The sequence below is a fragment of the Monodelphis domestica genome, chromosome 3, assembly GCF_027887165.1.
Source record: "Monodelphis domestica isolate mMonDom1 chromosome 3, mMonDom1.pri, whole genome shotgun sequence".
NCBI classification, from domain to species: domain Eukaryota; kingdom Metazoa; phylum Chordata; class Mammalia; order Didelphimorphia; family Didelphidae; genus Monodelphis; species Monodelphis domestica.
The window spans coordinates 262172220-262190195 of NC_077229.1; positions in this window are offsets into that span (position 1 = coordinate 262172220).

Below are 17976 nucleotides of genomic sequence, written 5' to 3' on the forward strand. Positions count from 1 at the left end.
GTAAATGATGGGTCTCAGACCTTATACCCCAGCATGTGAAGAATTCCTCTGGCAGATGAGAATCATTTGTTTCAACAGCCATGAAGGAGGCTAAAACAAGTGCTACGAAGCACTTAGAGCTTGGTCAGACATCAAAGAATCTAATGCCATTCCTCTTGGGCCATTGCCAGTCATCCTGACTTGTCTTGCCAGAAGATTTAGATGATTCTGAAAGAGATAATGAGACCAATGATTTTGTGCAATTTTGTCTCACTTAAATCCAATTATTTTACAAGTTATAACATCACCCATTGGTCCTCTTTGAAAGAACATCATCATCTCCCTCAATCATAAAGAGATAAGAATATGGTAGCAGTGTGGTGAATTGGCCCCTGGGCCCGAGGAAAGAGGTACCACTACAATGATTATGTTGTAGAAGGTGGTTTGCAATAATACAATGAGGACAATGATGTTATAGATATAGATCCATATCATGACAGAGCAGGAGGAAACTGGTCCTAAGATGTAGCTGCCCCTTGAATTCATCAGATGTCTACAATAAATGGAATGTTCTTAAAACTTTGTGCCTAAATTTACCTTAATTTCATTTGTAACACCACCTAATAAAAGAGTATGAATACTGTCATTGCCCCCAAAATTGTTGTACCCGGAGGCAAAATCCTGGTCCTACCCTACTTATAATTGTAATCAATGGAAACAAAGGACATATATGTAAGCTCAGTTTCCCCAAGCATATTTCAAAGTACATCTTGGTATTAAATTGCACAAGATCCCACAGATCTATTGTTTAAGGAGAAATGATGGAGTTGATTTTGCTTTGACTCCTATCTGTGGCTCTAATTATTTGAATGACGTGTGTGTGTGAAAGAAAGTCTAGGAGAGGAAAATAGTCCAGTCTTGACCCTCTTCCTGATGGGAACAACATATTTCACCTCTTTGTAGCTGTTTCTTCATCTGTGAAGTGGGTTTAACCCCAGATGGATATTGTGAGATTTAATTTCTGTGTACCAGGCTTTGAAATCAAGGACAAAAGGTGTAATTTGAACATAAGGTATTGTTATTATTTTTCACCCACTTCTACCAGTGCCCTATTGTTCTCTGTTACAGAGCATTCTCTCCGGCTTTGTTCTCCAAGTATTGTTGCTTGTCTGACAACACCCACACTACCAGGCCTTCCTCTTCCCATGTCTCTGGATGTGTTGTTTTCCGAACTGCATTATGGCAATCACATTAGCTGCTGTGACACTTTTTCTCATTAATTAAATAGAAATTTAAAAACACACACAGAGAAAATGATTTTCCCAACAATACTGTGCTTTTTTCCCTCCAGCTTTAAAAGGCTTACAACTTACAACCCACTAAGATGTGTACACATATGTCTGCTCACCTTTTTAAGGAACACAAGGGATAGGGGCTGCAGTTTTGAATGGATGATGTGCGTTCATTTTATGTTTCTGGAAGGCTGCCAGTTATCCAAGATCACAAAGCTCATGGATTGACGGTGGGGAGGGAGTCTCTTTACTATTGCATATCATGCATTGCCTCCATAAATATCTTTTTTATTATTATTTCTGCTGTTTTTAGATTTAGTTTATGGAGGTGGTTAATGCCATAACTGAATGTTAAGGGAATTCCTAGTCCTGTTAAGATTCTGACCAATTTAGGAGATTTGCCGGAGCCTGTTGTTTTCTTGCAATAAACATGTTCGATGGTTGTTGAGGGGCTTACTTCCCCTGATGCCTTGATGAATGCTGGGGGAAGGGAGAGAATGAGGATTAAGGACAAAAAAGAGCATTCTCCGGAACACTTAAAGCTATTTAATGTTGACTGAGTTAGATATTCACATTTTTTTTTTAATTAGGGGAGAAAGTTAACCCTACTCCAGCATCTAAATGTTTCCTATTCATTAGCCTTCTCTGTTGTTCATCCCTCATTTCTGAAGAGAACCAGTGACCTCACAGGTGATGTCTTGACTTGCCAATTGGATTTTGGTGAGGCCAAATTGCACAAAGTGGTTGGCAGCCTCACTCTCTCTTCAAGAGTCATTGAAGTGCAGTGTGGAGACAAAAGTCAGGATGACTGTGGATGACCCAGGATGCAGTGGATGACCCTGGGGTCTTTGATGTCAAACCAAACTTGCAAGCACCCCCTCAACTGCCTTTGGAGCAGTCTTCTCTGAATGATTTCAGAACAGCCAAACTAAGGCATGGGGGGACGGGTATGTTGGGTAATGTGTAATGAACATAGCCTGGCCCTGGGTTTGTAGTAGGGCAATCTTTCCCAGTAGACATCACTGGCCTGATGAGCTTCAACCCTGAGGCAGTCACTTCTCTTAAGTGGAACAAATAAATAATAATACTTTATGTTCAAATTATACCTTTTGTCTTGACTTCAAAGCATCAGATGCAGAAATTAAATCTCACAATATTAATCTGAGGTTAACCCCACTTCACAAATGAAGAAACAGCTATAGACAGGTGAAAGAAGTTGTTCACATCAGGAACAGGGTGAAGCCTGGAATATTTTCCTCTCCTGGACTTTTTTGCAAACATTTTGTTCAAATAATGAGCAGAGCTTTTTTTTTCATCTTTCATATTAGCATAAATTAAGCTTCTCAAAGCGCATCTAGGACCATATATATTAATTATTCCTCTGTCTGAGATACTACAGTGCCTCCCTGTTTTATTAGATAAACCACCAACTTCTTTATTAGATATTTAAAGCCCTTCACAATATGGCTTCAGACTAGATTTCCATACTTATTTGGCATTAATTCTTCTTTCTGCTATGTTCTGACCAAACCAGGCTACTGGCTTTTTCTCAAAAACATATTTCAACTCTCTTGTCCATGCTTGAAAACTCCTCACTCCTCGTCTCCAATTCCTGGATCCCTAATATCTTAAAAGCTGAGCTCAGGGGCCTCCTCCAAGCCTTTCTGGAGCCTCCCCAATTTCATTGTGAGGACATTGAATTTCTTTGTGTAGTGCTAGATCTCCCAAAAGAATGTAAACTCTTTTAAGGCAAGGGCTGCTTTGCTTAATGTTTGCTGAACTAAACACTACCTGGTGGCTAGCTGACCCTAAAGAAGGAAGTAATTGAAGTCCATCATGGCTAGAGCTGAAAGGATGGGGGAGGCAGGAGTTTGCACCCCACTCCTACAGAAAGCTGGAGGCCCCTGCATGCAAAAGAAGAGTCCAAGGACCTATAGCTCTTTCTACCATAACCACATTTACTTGATATTTGGTCCCAAGTCACAAGGGAAGAGACTAGTCACCCAGAGTCACTGATAGGAACTCAAAACCAGGTCAGTTCCTCTGAAGAGATAGTATGGAGAGTAATATGCTAGATATCCTGAGGAGACTCAGGATAATGGTCCTTACAATGGTCCAGAAACCAAGAAACCTCCTCTACCTTTTTATAACTTTCTTTAATTTTTTTGTTTATTATATCTTATTTTTCAAATAATAAGTAATTAAATTACAAATATAATTTAAAATCATATTAATTTAAATGGCATGTCAAAATAATATTTTTGTTGATTAATCATTTTAGTTGTATCTGACAATTTATGACCCTATTTGGGGGTTGTCTTGGCAAAGACACTAGAGTGGTTTGCCATTTCTTTTTCCATTTTATTTCACAAAGGAGGAACTGAGGCAAACAACATTAAGGGACTTGCTTAGGCTCCCACAGGTAGGCAATATAGAAGACCAAATTTGACCTCAGAAAGATGAGTTTTCTTAACTCCAGGCCTGGCACCCTATACACTGCTCCAAATGTTATTTTAATAAAGATTAAATTATTTCATTCCTTATTAATTTTATAAATAAAAATTTATACCAAATAATGTTTAAATTAACTTTTCCCTCTCATAATTCCCTCCTCATTAAGGACTTTTTTTTTTAAACCTGAAAAACAAATTACTCAATATCTATCTACATAGTCTGGCAAAAAAAAAAAATCCCATATTATTAGCCATGCCTGAAAATTCATGTCTCTTTCTACATTTTAAGTCCATCACCTTTCTATCAAGGCATAAATGGATATTTTATATTCATTCTTTTGGATTCGTGGTTTATCACTGCCTGAATCAGAGTTCTAAAGTCTTTACAAGTCTTTGTGTTTTCTCTATCATATTGCTATCATTATAAAAATTGTTCTCTACATGGATAGGCAGTTCTCAGATAAAGAAATCAAAACTATTAACAAGCACATGAAGAAGTGTTCTACATCTCTTATAATCAGAGAGATGCAAATCAAAACAACTCTGAGGTATCACCTCATACCTAGCAGATTGACTAACATGACAGCAAAGGAAAGTAATGAATGCTGGAGAGGATGTGGCAAAGTGGGGACACTAATTCATTGCTGGTGGAGCTGTGAACTGATCCAACCATTCTGGAGGGCAATTTGGAACTATGCCCAAAGGGCGACAAAAGAATATATACCCTTTGACCCAGCCATAGCACTGCTGGGTCTGTACCCCAAAGAGATAATGGACACAAAGACTTGTACAAAAATAGTCATAGCTGCCACTCTTTGTGGTGGCCCAAAACTGGAAAACGAGGGGATGCCCATCAATTGGGGAATGGCTGAACAAACTGTGGTATATGTTGATGATGGAATACTATTGTGCTAAAAGGAATAATAAAGTGGAGGAGTTCCATGGAGACTGGAACAACCTCCAGGAAGTGATGCAGAGCGAGAGGAGCAGAACCAGGAGAACATTGTACACAGAGACTAATACACTGTGGTACAATCGAACGTAATGGACTTCTCCATTAATGGCGGTGTAATGTCCCTGAACAACTTGCAGGGATCCAGGAGAAAAAAACACCATTCATAAGCAAAGGATAAACTGTGGAAGTAGAAACACCGAGGAAAAGCAACTGCCTGAATACAGCAGTTGAGGGGACATGACAGAGGAGAGACTCTAAATGAACACTCTAATGCAAATATTATCAACAAAGCAATGGGTTCAAATCAAGAAAACATCTAATGCCCAGTGGACTTACGCGTCGGCTATGGGGGGTGGGGGGGAGGAAAAGAAAATGATCTATGTCTTTAATGAATAATGCTTGGAAGTGATCAAATAAAATATAATTTAAAAAATTGTTCTCTACACCAGTTCATAAAGGTATTCTTAGTTTTTTAAGAAATCATCCACTTCATCATTTCTTATAGCACAATTCTATTCAATTATATTCATATACCACAACTTTTTGGCCATTCACAATAGAAAGAAAATCCTTTTGTTTCTAATTTTTGCTTATTATGAAAAGAGCTGCTATAAATCTTTTATACATAGAGATCCATTTCCTCCTTCTTTGAATTCTTTGGGATATAGACTGGGTGTACAGAATTTGATACTGGACATAGCTCTTAACTGCTTTCCAGAATGGCTGGACCAATTCACAGTTTATCAACAGTCCACCAGAATACCTGTCTGCCCACAGGCCCTCCAACCTTTGGCCTTTCCAATAATATTGTCTTTGCTAGGCTGATAGGTATGAGCTTAATGCCTCAAAATTACTTTAATTTTAATTTTGCTAATAATTAATGATTTTGATAGTAATTATTCCATAACTGTGTTTCAAAGAAATACAAAATTCTAGCTGGGATGAAACTGAATCTATTCCTTTTTTTTTTAATTAAGGAAGCTGGATCTAATCAGTCTAGTCTATATTATGATCATGATGTCAAATGGCTTGTCCAGGATCATAAAGAATTTATAACAGCTGATATTTTCATAAGCACTTTGATATTTGCAGAATGCTTTTTATTATATAGCACGGGCAGTGTGGTACAATGAAAAGATAATGTCTTTAGAGTCAAGACCAGGGTTTGAATTCTAATTCTATTTCCTGTATGACATGGGAAAATTACTTAACCTCCATAGGACTCATTTCCCAATTTGTAAAAGAGGGTTGAATTAAATAATAATTATAATCCCTAGGCACACTCCACTGTGGATAGAGTCCTAGACTAGGTAGGAGTCAGGAAGTTCTGAGTTCAAATCCAGACTCCAAATGAATTAATATAAAATATGCCACTCACCTCCTGACAGAGAGGTGATGGGTTTAAAATTTAGAAAAATTAGGAAAAGACATGAATTTTCAGGTATAAGTAATATGGACACTTATAAGTTATCTTCCAGGGCAAGTCATTTTACCAAGACTGCTTCATCTGCAAAAAAAAAAAAAGGAATAATAATACACCTACCTCTCAGGGTTGTTATAGGGATATATATTTGATATATTTATATATCAAGATAATATTTGTAATATATAATATATATATTTGTAATATATAATGTATAACATATAATCAAGATAATATTTGTAAAGAACTTTGTAAAATATCAAAATACTATTTTAAAGTAGCTATTGTTCTTGAAACAGTGTAAGGAGTAAATGCTATTATTTAAAAGCATTTTATAGCTGAGAAAATTAAGATCCAGAAGTGATGTTAAATGGGTTGCCCATAGTTCCACGGATGAGGTAGAATCATGGATACACTTTTGGACCTGGAATTAAGTAGATTTAGGTTCAAATTCTGGATCAAACACTAGGTGTATAATCCTAGATAAGTCACACATCCTCTTTAGTCCTCATTTCCTTTACCTGTAAAAAGAGGAAGTTGGACTAAATAATCATTAAGGTCTCTTCCAGCTCTAGATTTGTGCTTTTGTGATCCTATGAGCATCAAAGACAGAATGTGGACTCAGATCTATACTATTTCCAACTCTGGTACTTTCCACCATATCAAACTCCCTTTCATACTAGTCCATATCAAAGACAGGATTTGAATTCACTCCAAATCCACTATTTAACATAGTGGCTTACTGAGACCATACTGCATGTTAGTATCAGAGCCAGGACTAGAACCCAAGTCTCCTGACTGCCAATTCAATATTCTTTTCTCCATAGCATGCTGCTTCATTTATGTATTTTCTATATTATTCTTCAATTCAACAAACATTAATTAAGGACCTATTATATGTGTAACCAGACCTAGAGACAGAAAGGCTCATCTTCATGAGTTCAAATCCAGCTTCAGACACTTATTAGTTGTGTGATCCTGGGAAATTCACTTAACTCTGTTTGCCTCATTTCTTCCTCTGTTAAAGGAGTTGGAGAAGGAAATGGCAAACCACTCCAGTATATTTGCCAAGAAAACCCCAAAAGGTCAGAAATGATTAAAAAACAATGAACAATAGCAACATACTTATAATACTGGCTACCCTGGCCTCCACCACCTGAAGGTTAGGTGTTTACATTTCACTCTCCCCTAGGATTCTCCTATATTTCTATATTTCTATCACTCTTAAGAGGGTTTGGCATGTTGACTGGAGCCCCTGTTGATGATGTTCTCCTATTGTAGTGGTATGAGTCCCCTGCACCCCAGTTCCATTTAGTAACTAACAATTAAATTAGCTTTTACAAAGAAATATTTACTTCAAGGATATATTAACAAATATTCAACAGCCTGCTCCCCCAATAGGTCAGGCGTAGTAGCCCCCTTCACCACCTCAGGGTTAGGGGAGAGATTTAAGTTCACAGTTTAGTTCGGTTACTATACAAAATAGTCCCCAATTCCAAAATTTAAAACACATCTCTGGTTGTTCCTGGCTTCCCTGCTGGACAGTCTAACTAGCTGTAACATCCTTCCTGAAATCCTGGCTCCAAGGTTGCCATGGCTAGAACTCCCAGGTCTGGTGGAGATTACTGTCTGCACCTGAACCTGAAAAGAAAAAAAAATGAAATAAACAAAAAAGCAGAAACAGAAATTTCCCCCAGGCCCATTTTTTGGAGCCAGGGTAGTAGGAAGAGGAAAAGGTATCCTTCCTCTCTGATAGTTCAGCTCAGGAAAGTGCTTGTCTCCTCTGGTCTGCCAAATTGTAAAGAAAAGGTTACCTGCCAGAGTACGCAGGGAAGGAGAAAACAAGAGCAAGGTGCCTCCATGGTAAGCAATTGGGACATGCTCCAAGGCCCTTGTTATATCTGAATAATGGTATATTGTCAGTCAATAAACATTTATTAAGCACGCATTGTGTGCCAAGCATTGCCAAATTTTGAGCATTCAGAGAGCGGTAGAAGACAATGCCTGCCTTCAAGGAGTTCACAGTGTAACAGGACCGACAATGTACAAATAATTATATATAAACAAGCTTTATACTGGATAAATGGAAAATAATCAACAGAAGGAAGGCACTAGAATTAAAAGAGATCATGAAAGGTAATCTGTAGAAGATAGAATTTTATTTGGGATTTAAAGAGAGCCAGGAAGCAGAGTTAAGGATCTAAGTTGTAAAAAGACTGGAAATGTAGGAGGGGGACAGGTTATGAAGGGTTTTTATAATTGATTTGGGAAGTAATAGGGAGCCTTTGGAGTTTATTGAGCATAAAAGGCTGTGGTGTAGATATATCTGTGCTTTAGAAGATCATTTTGATAGCTGAGTAGAAGATGGACTAGCATGGAGAGAGACTTGGGACAAGGAGACCAAACACTGATTTCATTCAAGTAGGTAATTCCCCCACCCATGCAGATAGACAGTAACCCCTTTTGTTGTTGTTTTGTCTTTTCAGTCATGTCTGACTCTGTGACTGCATATAGATTCTCATGGCAAAGTGGAGTGGTTTGTCATTTCTTTCTCCAGTCCATTTTACAAAGGAGGAAACCGAGGTAAACAGGGTTAAGTGACTTACCCTGGGTCATCAATAAGTAGTAAGTATTTGAACTCAAGTCTTCCTGATTCTAGGCCTGACACTCTATCCACTGTGCCACCCAGTTGCCCCAGTAAGCCCTTCCATTTAGTAGCTTAGTTCTGAGAATTTCTGTAGCTGAAAAAATGAATCACCTTGTAGTCGAACTTCTGATAAGCCTTTCTATCCTTAATGAGGCTGGTTCTTTGGTGACAGGCGCACAGCTTATCACTGGACTTAGACTCAAAATCTTTCCATCTTTGTTGCTCCAAGAGCTCTGGGTCTGTCAGCATAATTTTGAAGAATCTAGGCTCACCTGCATGGCCCTCTAAGGTACTTGAACAGACCTTTAGTTGAAAGCTGAGTATGGAAAGATGGAAAATGGCATAACCAAGAGGGGCTCAACTATGCTCCAAGATAGAATGGGATAAATAGATAGGAGAGACAGAATAGACCGCATGTGGTATTGAAGAGGGAAGGATCATTTCTAGAAGGAAAGATTTCTTAGCAGAAGTGGCAGGTGTGCTCTCTAGTTACTTTGATGTTACTGACTGGACCATAAGATTGAGAACAAAGAACTATGATGTGCCTCACTGAACTATGAAGTAGTTCATAGATACAACGAAGATGAAATGTAGAAAGTCAGTTTTTTGAACAAACCTACTAAATGGAGAACTTCCAGTAATGTAAAACTGGATAGTGAAGTAACCTTGATAGTTATAAATTTCATTTTTGGAAATGCTAAAGGACTTTATTATGCCATTGGGTTTTTTAACCAAATGTCCAATTTACCCTCAAAGAACCATTTACTGAATTCTTATAAGATTTGTACCAATAAGTAAAGTGTCTGTCTTTGGACTGTCCAAATATCAGTGAAATGATAAGAATTAACTGCTTCTACTGGATTTGTATTATTAAGAGAATATAATTATTGAATTAATGAATAAATGAATGAATGCTAATTCTTTCTCCACCCATCTCCGTGGAAAGCTTTGAGGATCCTCTAATGGGTTCCTTTCACTGTAGATGAATTTTAGGAAACATTTATTATGCTCTTACTATGTTCAAGGCCCCCTGAGGTCAGTATAAAAAGATTGGGTGTCTGCCTTCAAAGATTTTATGATGTAGTAATGAAGAGGAGACTTGTATATGAATACGCAAGGTACAGATTGCAATTTGTATTATATGCAAATTGCTGTGAGCTAAGAGGAAGGAAGACTCTCTTCTTGTTGAAAGGATCAGAAGAAGTAAGAGAACTTGAGGCTCACATAACTCACATTATCCACTTGCTTGTCTGTTTATTTTTGATTCTGACCTTTGTTTTCATTTTATTGGTGAACTTTCTAGGTGGAAATACCAGTGGGCAAATGCCCTCTATTGATGAATAGTGAATTGACTTCAATTTAATAAGATTGTAGGTTCTGAGCTAGAAGAGATGTTAGAGCTCACTTTGTCCAATCCCCTTGTTTTACAAGTGAGAAACTGAGTCCCAAAGAGGTTCACTAATTTGGCCAACTTCGGCTGGCACTTTGGTTAAAGACTTAGAGAGTTGTCTAAGAGGTTAAGTTACTTGTCCATTGCCAGTCAGTTATATGGGGATGTATGGTGTGTTCAGGGAGAGTTAGCACCTCTGGTGTGAGAGCTGCTGAGCCCTTTTCAAGGCTGTTCATACCTTTCACCCAACTCTCCCCTGTGACTCCAAGTAGCTGTATTATACACACACAGTGGCCAGACCTCAGTAAACTGTCTAAGCAGGTGGGCTAACCCAGGACAGATCTCAAACCCTTCATGAATTAGTGGGATGTCTTCCCCAAGCATGTGAAGACTTCCCTCAGTGGAAGGTTCCAATGGCCATGGAGGCAGCTAAAGTAGGGGCTATGAAGCGCTTAGAGCTTGGTCAGACTTTGAGGGTGCCAAGGTCATCTACTGCACACTGGGCCATCTCTAGTCATCCTGACTTGTCTTGTCACAGGACTTTGATGACTCTGGAAGAAAGAGTGAGGCTGATGATCCAATTCACTCACAAGTCCAGTCTATGTTGTAATTGTTCCTTGTGAAAAGCAAAGGATGAACAAGAACAGTTGGTACAAAAACAGAGCACCAGGCCCAGAGTCAGAAAGACCTGAGTTCAAATTTGACCACAAAAACATACTAATTTTGTTACTGGGCAAGTCATCCTCTGCCTCAGTTTTCTCAACTATATAATGGGGATAATACTAGTACCTACCTTCCTAGGATTGTTGAGAGAATCATGTGAGATAATGATTGTAAAGCACTTGTCACAGTACTTGGTACATAAGTGTTATATGAATGCTAACTAGCTAGCTATGGTAGTGGTGATGGTGGTGGTAGTAGTAGTAGTAGTAGTACCAGCAACAATAGATATCTGAATCAGTCTTGAACCCAATTTTTCCTGACTCCTGTTAAAGTTAAATTAATAACTCCTGGATTTTAGTTTCCATAGAGTTTATTAATATTACTTGAATGAAGAAGGGAGATAGATAGAGATTAAATAAAGCCTATTTCTAATATAATTCTAATCTTGCCATGTGGCAGTCTGACTCATGGTTCCCAGCCAGCATCCTGCAATGTCACTGTCCAAGGAAATAGAGAGAACCCCCTCTTTTATACTTTCTTTTAACCAGGGACTCATAACCTTTAGTTCTGGATTGTATCCCTAGGACTCTTCACCTGTGACCTATGTTTGGAGTAGTCACGTGACATCTAGGCATGTGGCATAAAGCTAGCAGTTGGGGGCACAGGTAGGATCACCCCAGTATGTGAGACTAGGGGAGGGGAGTTCCCTTCACACACTCCAAAACCAGCTCCTTACCTACTATGCTACATAGGTCAATTTCGGTTATGAGTTCTCAGGCTCAGAATGGCCAATCCAAATGGGTCATATTCTCTTACCTATCTTCAAGGTGAGAGTTGGTCTAAGACAGAGAGTACCTAGTTGGCATGCTAGTTCTGTAAAGGAAACATGTCAAGGACATAATTCCACATGGACTCTTTTTCTTCCAGATGAGGCCATTGCAATCACTAAATATACTTTAAGTCCTATAAAAATATAATTGTAGAGGTTTTTTTTTTTTTTAATTGAGATAGGTTTGAGTTCTGAAGGACTATGCCAAAGGAAGACAGACTTCAGCAGGTGCTACCATATCAAGAATACTCAGAGAATTGGCCTAGTGATGGACTACATATTCACAGAGGGCCATCTCCAACTAGACTGAAGGCCAATGCATGTTCAGTCACAGCTTAAATTCTTGATGACCACTATAGAGGAATGCTGATCCCTTGGGAGGGAGAATAAAAATATTGAAGTATTGGTGAAACTTCTGGAAGTCACTTTCCGTAGCTATCTTGATGAGCAAAGAGCAGATCAGGAGCAATGAAGTAAAGTCAGGACTTTCACTTTTGGAAGTATTAAAGAAGGTCTGGATCACCTACCTTTCCTAAGTATTCAGTTAATTAAGTATGACTCTTCTCAGCCACACTAACTAGAGTGGAGCAAATATTTTTTCCTAGGGAGAGATGAGTGATCATCAGGGTACATCTTAAACACAGCCCCACTTCTTAAACAAACAGATGCTTGCCCTGGGCTATGCAGATGTCCCTGCAGACAGGTATGTGATTTATGCACCTATATGGAAATAAATTTTCTTTTTAACTTTAAGTTGATTTTCTCTATTTCTTGGAAATGCATTATCAAAAATGGAGATTATATGCTTTCTTTAGGGAACTTAATATAATACCCTTTATCCATCTGTATGAGCAAAGTGCAGTGTGGTATATCAGTGGGAAGATCACTGGACTAAGGGATCAAGAAACCTGGGTTCAGAGTCTTACTTTTCCCCTAACTAGCTATGTGGTCTATTATGAAATTATTTTACTGTTATGAGGATTCTTTATTTCATTTTTTATTTGAGAAGGTCAGGGATATTTCTTTTAGTTAGGAAGTTATTGAGCTGGTGGAAACCTGTCCCATGGGATGTGAAAATTTACTTAAGACCTGAACATTCCTTAGATTAAGACAATTCCTCAATTGTCCCCACTCTTTGGTGACATGTAAATCCCTTCCCACTTAACCAATGGTGAACCTCTAAATGTAGTTTAATCTGTAACCTGACTTTGTCTATCTATAGAGTCTGTTCAACCAGGTTTGTTTCCTTAGAGGGTGGAATCCTTAGATAAGGGATGGAATCCTTATGACTCTGCTTGACTAAATTTGTTTACCTTTTATAACACTGAAGGAAGTACAGGATTATGAATCTATCTTTTCTTTAACTTTTATTACCTAAGAAGAATATGCAGGATTGAAATACGTAAAAGATTTTTTTCCTCTATCATTCCAATGTAGTTTTGGCTATAAGAGGTCTTATTAGAATTCTAATTATTGTTCAGGCTTATTTTTCATATGAGATCAAACCTGTGCTTAAGCAGAATGAAACCTAGGTTTTTTCCTCCATAATTTCTACACTGTGGCATATATATACATATGTATAAAAAAACAAATATATATATACATATATATATACACACACACACACACTAGAGAGAGAGAGGGGGGCAGCAATTACCTACCACATGAACTAAAAAAAGAAATATTTCTCTTATAAGAGGCATATAGAAAATCACCTCTCTAGGTCTTAGTTTTCTTATCTCTAAAGTGAGAGGGTCAGATCAGATGAGCTCCAAGCTCCCTTCCATCATTAAAATTCGACCTTCCATCTCATCTTTCTTCATCAGCCTTACTTTGGTATCTTCTTCGAGAAGTGAGTTAGTCTTCCCCTCTATAATTCACCTTTTTAAGGATATAAGTGAGAGACTGAGCTGGCAATTGGAATTTAACTATGAATCAGTCAATCAATCAAGCATTTCTTAAGCTCATAGTCAGTGCTGATGCAGTTCAGACAACAAAAGCTGATATGGCTAAAGAGCTGATTTTGAAGACAGGAAGACCAGGGTTCAAGTCCCACCTCTGACACATAATGACTCTATAATGACCTAGGACAAGTCATTTAACTTCTCTGTGCTCTAGGCAACTCTATAAGACTATTAAGTTGCAGTGATGTTACCAATCTACTTTGATAGAAAGATATTGGAGATATTGATAGAAATGGAATAGGCCCTGTCCTCGAGGAACTTATAAAATGCCCCAGTGCTCTTCCAGCTGCTCTGTGGACTCTGGACTAGCTTGACCTTTGGGTGCTCTTAAGCTGCTGGTGTTAAATCAGGATTCTCTTGCGCATTTGCTAGGGGATAGTGGCTGAAAGGCGCCAGTTTTCTAAAAGTGTATCTCAGCTGTTTTTCCTGACCCAGAACATTCACAAATAAATGTATCCAAAATAAATTTTAAAAAATACAACCTGAAAAGATTTATATGAAGTGATACAGAGTGAGGTGAGAAAAACCAGAAGACATTGTAACAGCAATAAAGTACGAGGATCATCTGTGAATGATTTTTAGCAACAAGGCAAGGATCCAGGACAACTTTAAGGGGCTCATGATGAAAAAAGCTATCTACCATCACAGAAGGAACTGACAGAGACTGGATGCAGATTGAAGCATGCCATTCTTCACTTTATTTCTTCCAAGAATTTTTCTCTAGTGTAAGGAAAATATGCAAAATGATCATGGAAACATGTATGGTATAATAACACATATACAACTTATATTACCTGCCATCTTGGGAAGGGGGGAGTAGGAAAGGAGAGACCATAGAGAGCAAAATATCAAAAAACAATAATTGAAAATTGTACCAACATGTAATCTGGAAAATTATAATCTGGAATCTAGGAGGAAAAAAAAAGAAAAAAACTTTTAAAAAGGGAAAAATTAAAAAGAAGTGAATATAAGGTAATTGTGGGAGGGGAAGAAAAAATTGGAGAGGAAGATTAGGAAAGGTCTAATGTAGAAGGTCAATTAGTCAGGGTAAGCATTTATTAAGCACTTAGTATGTCAGGCATGGTGCTAAATTTTGAGGATGAAAAGAAAAGAAAAAAACATGATTCTGTTTCAGTTAAACTTTAAAAGAATTTAAAGAGATTCTAAGATAACCTTCCTCTCAAAGTATCATTTCCCTCCTCATCCTGTATGACTTCAGGAAAGATGGTGATATAATAGTTCAATTGCAATTTGAGTGTTAAATTGTTAAGACTTTAATCTAGAAATGATTAGCCTAGGATTCATAAACTTGTTTTTAAAATTACATATTTATATACACACACACACACATTTATGGTGCTAACTAGATGTCAAAAATAATTGGCTTCCTTTGTAATACTCTATATTTTATCTAATGGATTTAAGAACATTCTTCTAAAAAGGGATCCCTGGGCTTCACCAAAGAACCAAAGGGATTGGTTCATGATACCCAAACAAAAAGTTAAGAACCTAATTTCTAATTTATCAGTTAACCTCAGCTCTATATTAATCAGTGAAAGATCACGTAATAATTTTTCCATAACAAAGCCCAGGGCTTGCATTTCAATGGTGCCTCCCCCAAGCAGCCCACTCCATTGTTCCCAACCATTAATCATTATTCCTATCAGAGAAAGCCATCTTTTCCTGGCTGGGTCAGAGGGCCTCTCCTTGGTGGGGGATAGACACAGACAGGATGCCACTCCTCTTCCTCCACCTGGTCCCAGCGCCCAGATCGGAGCTAGTCCGGAAGAGGGCCCTGGTCCTGGCCCCAGTGCTCTTCCAGCTGCTCGGAGGACTCTGGACTAGCTTGACCTTTGGGAGCTCTTAAGCTGCTGGTGTCAAATCAGGATTCTCTTGTGCACATGTTTGGGGGCACTGGCTGAAAGGAGCCCGCTTCCTACGTGTTTATCTCCCTGTTTTCCCCCAGCACAATGCAGTATTTAGCACCAGTCCTAATCCTGCCGTAGCTAGCTCCCTCTGAATTGTTTCTCCCACTGCAGATGTGCCTGGGAACGACTCCTGCATGCAAAGGCCTCTTTTAACAATAAACAATGTTTGAAGGAGAATTAAGGTTAAGTCCTGAGCAAACAGCTGTATGAAATGCATCTCTATTTATGACAGTCTCTAATTTGAACAACTAGAAGATGACTTGTTCCAAAGAGTCACACACTCAGAGTTTTGCCCTTTCTCTGTCTTGATGAACTCCCCCCTCCCTCCCCTCATTCAGCAGCTGGGGAAAAGAGAAGACGTCTTTTCCTGAAAGTGCATTTGTTTTTTCCCCTCTTTCCTAGGATTCAGTCCCAGCGCCAGTTCTGAGGTAGTTTTCCAAATGGGCTTTGCAAGCCCAGTTCCGTGTATCAGGTTGCTCAATGGTGCCCCAGTTCAAAAGACTTTATTTCCACTGGCTGCTGCTCAGTGTGTGAACAACCTCTTTTCTCCAGATGAGGAGAATCTGGCATTTAACTGAATGTTTGACTGGGTCTCTCTGATCTCTGGTTCAGTTTTAATTGAATCCTTTGCAGAATGTACTGGAGAACAAATTATATGCAGAAAGCTATCAGTGGGATATTTGCATATGATTAATAAGGCAAGTTTCTGATCCAAGTGAAAAGATTTAGAATGGAGGAGGGGTACGAGAGGCTGGGGAAGGAGATTGTTACAAAGCGTCCTGGTAGACCTGTTAGGCTGAGAGACCAGCTCAGGTCAAGAGCATACATTGGATGAGAGGAATTTAGACTCAAGAGGACAGGACACGGACAATAACTTGATTAGAGCAATTTAAACTTTTGGGGAAGAAATATCAAATCACAGAATTCAGAGCCTTAAGGAGTCTAAATGTTGGCCTGATTAGGAAGTGGAAGACAGTGATCTGGTTAAGGTCACTCAGCAGTTAAATGACTGTAACAAAGCTCATGGATTCAACCTCGGTACCCTCATTCCTGAGAGGAACAACCACCTAATCAAAAAACATCTGGAACTCAGCATCAGTGTCAGAAGCTCTTTTATTTCATACTCAATACAGCAGATACTCCTGAGCCAGGGTTATAAGTGTTATAGGCAGCAAGCAAGTATAATGTATGGGAGCCAGCAGCCTCCTTATATCCTAGTCCCTGACACAAAGATGGTCCCTCCCCTTTTTCCCCATTGGCTGGTTACTTGAGAGTTACACTCTTATCCTGAAAGCTAGTTAATTGGGATTGGCAATTTACAAAACCAAGTATCCTAATTATTAAAACAGGTTTTAACCAATCAAAACAAGGACTATTTCCTTTTTCTTTGTATAGCCCATAGCCTTTTAACCAATGAAAACAAGGACTGTTTCCATCCTCTCTGCATGGTCTATAGCCTTTTAACCAACCAAAACAAAGACTATTTCCATCCTCTCTATCTGAAATGGAGCTTAGGTTGAGAACCCCAAACTTAACTTGTTCTGATTCAAACTTAGATGATAGGGCCTGACTTCTTCCTACTTGGGCTTCATTTTGCATCTTTGTGAGAGGAGTCCCATTTTTTAGGTACCTCCTCTTCATATTCTAAATTGAGCACCCTTTCGGGTACAGATTTTCTCTGTGGGACAAGGACTTTTTCAAACTATTTTTCTGTTCTTTGCTCACCTCAGTTTACAACCTAATTCCTGTAGTATCCTTGACTTTTGTTGATAATTCTCAGGGTTTCTTTGAAAAACTCTCATCTCTAAGTCTTTGTTCTCACTCTTCATCTCAGCCTCCTGGGTTTCTTCAATACTCAGGTATCTCAATCTCAATCTCTACATTCAAAATAGAACTTTTTCTGATTTCTCCGGCTGTTAAAAGTTCACCCTCCCAAAACTATCTTTCCTTTGTTTTGTACATAATAATATATTTTATGGCTCCCAGTTAGAATGTAGCTCCTCAAGGACAAGGATTGTTTTAGTCTTCATTATTTCCAATGCCTGGTATATGCTAGTTGCTTAATTAAAGTTTATGGATTAATTCTCAAAGAATGGTGGTAGTTTATGTTTGAAAGGTAAAGTGTATTTACTGGTGTCCCATATGTTTGTGTTTATTTTTGCTCTAATGGACCTCTATCCATTTAAGCAAATAAAATATATGATATTTGGTTGCATGAATCATCAGCACCCTCCAAGTTCTAACCAAAAGACTTCCTTGAAAAGAAATACAAAGTAGTAGAAATAGCCCTTCTGAGATGGTAGTTGAGGGAAAGAGAAAGCTAGGGAAATGACCTGGTCATTTTATAGTATTTCTCATTCCTTTTGACTTGGGAAGTAATTCTAAAGGAAAATTGGAATTTGACTCTTTATGAAGTCCTGAGTTCAAGTTCTAACGTTGTTCTTTTCTACTTG